The following is a 6501-nucleotide window of genomic DNA, read 5'->3' on the forward strand; positions in this document are numbered from 1 at the left end:
CATAGGATGACATTTTGTTAATAGAGACCCAGAAACACGAAAAAATCAAAGAAAGGTTGGACAAATGATATTGCGTGAAATTGCAGAGCTTCTGCATGGCAAAGGACATAGCTAGCAAGAGCAATAGAAAGCCCACAGATTGGGAGAAGGTCTTCACTAGCCAAAGAATGGACAAGGGTCTCATATCTAAAATATACCTGGAAATCAAAAAATTAAATTCCCCAACAACAAATCTTAAAAGAAACAACTGCCCAATTAATAAGTAGGCTAAAAACTTAAAGAGAAACTCCTCTGAAGAGGAAAGAAGCATGGCCAATAGACAAATGAAGAAATTCCCAACCTCTCTTGCCATAAAAGAAATGCAAATCAAAACAACATTGAGATACCACCTCATCCCAGTTAAAATGGATATAATCAAGAACTCTAATAACAACAGATGTTGGAGGGGATGTGGACATCGTTGGTGGGTGTGTAAGCTTGTTCAAACACTTTGGAAAGCACTATGGAGGTTCCTCAAAAGACTCCACATAGACCTCCCCTATGACCCAGCAATCCCACTTTTGGGCATTTACCCAAATGATCACAAACAAGACCACGCTAAAGCAACCAGTACAACTATGTTTATTGCAGCATTATTTACCGTAGCTTAGATATGGAACCAACCCAGATGCCCCACAGTAGATGAATGATCAAGAAAATGTCGTTTAGGTACACAATGGAATTTTGTGCCTCCATCAGAAAGAATGATATTGCCCCATTTGTTAGGAAATGAAAAGACTTGGAAAAATTCTATTAAGTGAAGTAAGGCAGGCTTAAAGAAACATAGGTCCCATGGCTTTCCTTATTTGCAACAACTAGTATATATCTGAGTCAAGCAGAAAAGGTCGGATAAGTTGATATTAGGGAAATGCACTCTAAGATTTGTATTCAAATGTTTTTTTTTCTTTCATGAGATTGTTTCTAAAATATTTAGAAGATTATTTATTGGTTCCTTTTTATGTCCCTCCCCCATGATATAACCCCTGCTTTCACTGTATATGATGTTTGAGTAATTTGAGAAGGGGAAGGGAAAAAAACAAATCGTTAAATCAGGGATACAGGTGGACCCATTGCAACAATGAGATATACAAGACGTTATGTCGAAAAACAACTTTACAACTTTGGTGTGGGGGAAGCAGTTGGATAAGGAGGATTCACTGAGGGGACCTGGGGAGGATGGGAAGGGATGGGAAGGGGAAACAAATAGGAGGCTAAAATGTTTGGTAAGACATGTACTCATTATCTTGCACATTTAATTTAACCCCTCTGTACAGTATTTTCACAATAAACAAACAGCTTGGTCCTAGCACAAGAACAGACTCCAGGGCCAATGGAATAGAATTGAAAACCCAGAAATGAACCTAAAGACCTATAACCATCTAATTTTTGGTAAGGGAGCTAAAAAAATAGAATGGAAGAAAGACAGCCTCCTCAGTAAATGGTGCTGGCAAAATTGGTTAACTACTTGTAGAAAACTATAGCTAGAACCTTATATATTACCCTGCACCAGAATCAACTCCAAATGCATCAAAGATCTCAGAGTCAAAGTAGTCACTCTGAAAACATTACAGGATGGAATGGGAGAAACTCTAGGTCTCCTTGGCACAAGCCAAAATTTTCTTAATAGAGACCCAGAAACACAACAAATCAGTGAACTTTTGGATAAATGGGATTGCATGAAATTGCAGGGCATCTGCATGGCAAAGGACATAGCTAGCAACATCAATAGAAAGCCCATGGATTGCGAGAAGATCGAAGATTTTCACCAGCCATACAACGGACAAGGGTCTCATATCTAAAATATACCTGGAACTTAAAAAATTAAATTCCCCAACAACAAATCTTCAAAGAAAAAACTGCCCAATTAATAAGTGGGCTAAAGACTTTTGAAGTGTGTTCTTTACTCATATTAAACTTGTCTGTAAACTTCTGATTGAGAGTATAACAAAAGGAAACAATATGCCATTTGAAGGCCAGCATAGAACAAAAGGAAATATTTGTTTTAAAAGTGTTCTGCTGCAAAGAAACAAAGACATGTATGTTTTAAAGTGTCTTATGCATGGATGTTTCACTACTGAGATGATTTTCTTGTTGCAGTACTCAGTTATCAATTTCTTAATCTGGTCCGGAGTTTTCCATTGCAATAAGGATTCCTAAAAAGCAGGATCCAGTGAGTATTATCAGCAAAAGCCGCCTTCTCTCAGACCAGTACTCCTTTAAGGAGGCTCCCAAAGAAATACCTGCTGTTTGTTTTGTTTGTTTAGTTTGTGCTTGTTCTGGGGCTTGAACTCAGAGGCTGGACCCTGTCCCTGTACAGTGTCCCTGCCCACCTGCCCCCAAAGCTAGTACTCTACTGTTTGAGCCAAAAGTGCACTTCTGGCTTTTTTGGTTTTTATTTACAGATAAGAATTTGACACACTCTTCTGTCTGGTTTGGCTTTGAACTAAGACAGTAAGAAAGCTAATTGACATCAACTTTATGGACTTCTATTTTGAACCAAGAAATACTAAATGAAGCTTTTTATTATGCTAATATTTGACAATTTGTAAAAGAAGAAAATATGTTCAGCAAAGGATCCATAACTTAAATAACTCAGTAAATATAGGTGCACTGAATCATTTTGGAATTTTTTCTTTGCTTGTCAAGATTACTATTGACTTCGTCATTCCTTTTGGGGAAACTTAAAGTCATATTTGCATTTTTTTCATGGTCGTGGGGCTTGAACTCTGATCCTGGGCACTGTCCCTCAGCTCTTCAGCTCAAGTTGAGTGCTCTACCCCATTAGCCACAGCACCACTTCCAGGTTTATTGTGGTTAATTGAAGATAAATTTTTCATGGACTTTCCTGACCAGGCTTGCTTTGAAACACAATCCTCTAGTCTCAACCTCCTGAATAGCCAGGATTACAGGCATAATACACCAGCACTTGGCTCAAATTTGCATTTAGTGCACTTAATGACACTAAGTATACAAAGAATGGAAATCTGAATCAAATGATATGACATTGCAGCTTTTCAGAACAATTGAGGTAACAATAAATATGTCCTCCTTTTCCATTTTGTTACATTAATGCCTCATGAGCTATGGGACCCTTAGATTACCATCTCTTCCCTCTGTGTAGGTGTATTTAATATTAGGAAATGTTCATAGAGAAATAAAGAAAGACAGGTTTTTAGAAATCAAAGGAGGCATAGAATTCCATTGCGTATATATACCACATTTTCTTGATCCATTCATCTACTGAGGGGCATCTGGGTTGGTTCCATATCTTACCTATGGTAAATAATACTGCAATAAACATAGTTGTGCTGGTAGCTTTAGTGTGGTCTTGTTTGTAAACATTTGGGTAAATGCCCAAAAGTGGGATTGCTGAGTCATAAGGGAGTTCTATGTGAAGTCTTTTGAGGAAACTCCATAGTGCTTTCCAAAGTGGTTGAACAAGTTTACATTCCCACCAACAATGAAGTAAGGTTCCTTTCTGTCCACATCCCCTCCAGCATCTGTTGTTGTTAGAGTTCTTGATTTTTGCCGTTCTATGCCTCCATCAGAAAGAATGACATTGCCCCATTTGTTAGGAAATGGAAAAACTTGGAAAAAATTATATTAAGTAAAGTAAGCCAGGCCCAAAGAAACATAGGTCCTATGGGTACCCTTATTTGTAATATCTAGTATATGTATGAGTCAAGGGGAAAAGGTCAGATAACGTGATGTCAGGAAAATGAACCCTTAGATGTGTATTTTAATGTTTTTTTCTTTCATGCATGTGTTTCTAACGCATTTATAAGATTATCTCTTTTTGCTTTGTATGTCCCTCCCCCAGAGTATAACCCCTGCTTTCACTATATTTGATGTCAGTATAACTTGTGGAAGAGATGGGGAAAAACCAGTTGTTTAAGGATACAGGTGGACCTGTTGCAGCAATGAGAAGTACAAGTTGTCATGTCCAAAACGAGCTTTACAACGTCGGTGGGGGGGTGAAGGGGGGTAAGGAGAAGGATTGGGATTGGGGGGGAGGGGGTAGGCTGGGAAGGGATGTGAAGGGTAAACAAAGGAGAGGCTTCAATGCTTGGTAAGAAATGTACGCATTATCCTGCCCATGTAATTGTAACTCCTCTGTACAGTATGTTCACAAATAAAATAAAATTAAAAAAAAGTAATCAAAGGAGATCAGGTATGAAAGAACACTCTAGAAAGAGATATAGTTATCACACAGAGATTAAGAACTATCCTAAGAGATTTAGAATGTTAAAGGCAATGAGGAATAAGCTTAGTTGATAACTTGTTCTTCAATAACCAAAAATGGTTCCTTAGAATGTTTAATGCTATACCTTATTGACTATCACTTATTCCTTTCATCTGGAGTTATTCCTTCTCTTCAGTCACAACTGTAAATTAGCCTCTGTCTTTTTGGTGCCAGGACTGGCCAAAAGGTTTTTAAATCTCACTTAGACTACCCTTCTCATTGTGATTAGCAGTGACCACTCACAAACCTGGAATTTTTGAATTTCCAGAATTAATCTTCACCTGACATCTAAGCACATTCCTGGCATTAATTGCTCTGACCTAATGAACAAAACCTTTTTTTTTTCAACACAGTATCCAAATATAGGTAAAGTACTTTAATTAGGTACTATCCTCAGGTATCAGTATGGATGGAGCAATTATATATTCCAAGTATAGTTTCTTTATTTTCCATTTACTAACTAAATATTTGTTGTTGTTGTTGTTGTTGTTTTGCCAGTCCTGGGGCTTAAACTCAGGGCTAAAGAATTATTCCTCAGCTTTTTTTGTGTCTTGTTTTTTTTTTTTGGTCAAGTTAACCCTCTACCATTTGAGGCACAGCACCATTTCCAGTGTTTCTTTTTCTGTTTATGTGTACTGAGGAATTGAACACAGGGTTTCGTGCATGCTAGGCAATCACCGTACCATGAAGCCATATTCCCAGAGCCCTAAAAGACTTTCTTAAGATGGTTTTACATTTTCATTCTATAACAATCTATCATAATTTTGGCCAGAAATTTTTGCTAGGAAAGGACGTTGAACTCAGTACTGAGTCCAATAATGCTAGATGGACAACGAATAACTGTCACAGTCTAGTCAGGGCACAGAGGGGTTTACCTCATGTAGCTGTTACAACAGACTGAGCGAGACAGCTCCTGAACCACAGCTCACCTCCAGAATGAGAGGGCCCCCTTGGTTCCAGCCACATGGGGATGCTGGGCCACCACTCCAGCACCCATTCAATCAGTTCCTGAAAGAGAGAGAGTGAAAGAAAGACGGTCAGAATTACACTTAAGCCAGTTGCCAGTGGCTCAGGTCCCTAATCCTAACTACACAGGAGGCTAAATTTGACGATCATGGATCATAGTCTGCCTGGGCAGGAACATCTATGGGACCCTTATCTCCAAAGAACCACCAGAAAATCATAAGTGGCGCTGTGACTCAAGTGGTAGAGCACTAGCCTTGAGCTGAGGAGCTTGGGGACAGTGCCCAGGCCCAGAATTCAAGCCCCACGACTGACAAGCACTGGGCTTCCCACCACAAGAAGTGGACTGAATAGCACCCCTTGTCCTAGGGAGCATGGCAGAGGAGTTATGAGTAGGTCATCCAGCTTCTCTGTTCCTCAATTTCCCCAGCTGCAAAACTGAACAAAGTGAAGAAATCCCGTCCTCATGGGGATAGGGTAATAATGAAAGAGCACCATGTTTTGTTTCATAATCCTATACCTGTCGCACCATTAATAACACACACAATCTGAGCTCCTTCCGGGTATCTTCATGTTATATTCTCACAGAATTGCTGAGAACTGTATCTGACTGCCTCTCCCTCTGTGTCTGGCCCTGCCCCAGAGATCCCTCTGTATTAATCCCTTGTTTCCTCACAACTGTCCCTTGAGGAGACTGAGGTCTGATAGTCGAGGCCCAACCCAGAACTTCACCTGTGGTCAAGAATTGGCTGCCGTGGACTGTTTGGAAAAATCCATCTAAATAAATTACTGAGTGTGACACTAAGTGTCTAAAATCACAACTACAGAGGACTTGGCCTGGTGGTGCATGCCTGTCACAGATAGGAGGACCACAATTCAGCCCAGCCTGAGCATATATTAAGCCTCAATCTTGGAAATGCCCAAGACAGAAAAGCTTAGCTCACATGGTAGAAGACCTGACTGGCAAGCCTAAGGCCTTGAGGTCAAACCATAATATACCAAAAAGAATCAGAGGCCCAGTGCCACAAGCTCATGTCTATAATCCTAGCTATTCAGGAGCCTTAGATCTAAAGATCACAGCTCAAGATTTAAAATAGGGTTGGTCTGTCTATCAGACGTCAGGATGAGAAGACCTGGAGTCTGACCTATGTTGTTCTGCTCCATACTATCAGGGCTCATAGACTTACTAAGTGTTGGCCAAGCTCTCTGTCCCCCTGGGAAGCCACCCAATGTGAGCCACACTCCCAGGTTCTCCC

Source organism: Dipodomys merriami, unplaced genomic scaffold (assembly GCF_024711535.1).
Source record: "Dipodomys merriami isolate MVZ:Mamm:240054 unplaced genomic scaffold, mDipMer1.0.p SCAF_702, whole genome shotgun sequence".
NCBI lineage: Eukaryota > Metazoa > Chordata > Mammalia > Rodentia > Heteromyidae > Dipodomys > Dipodomys merriami.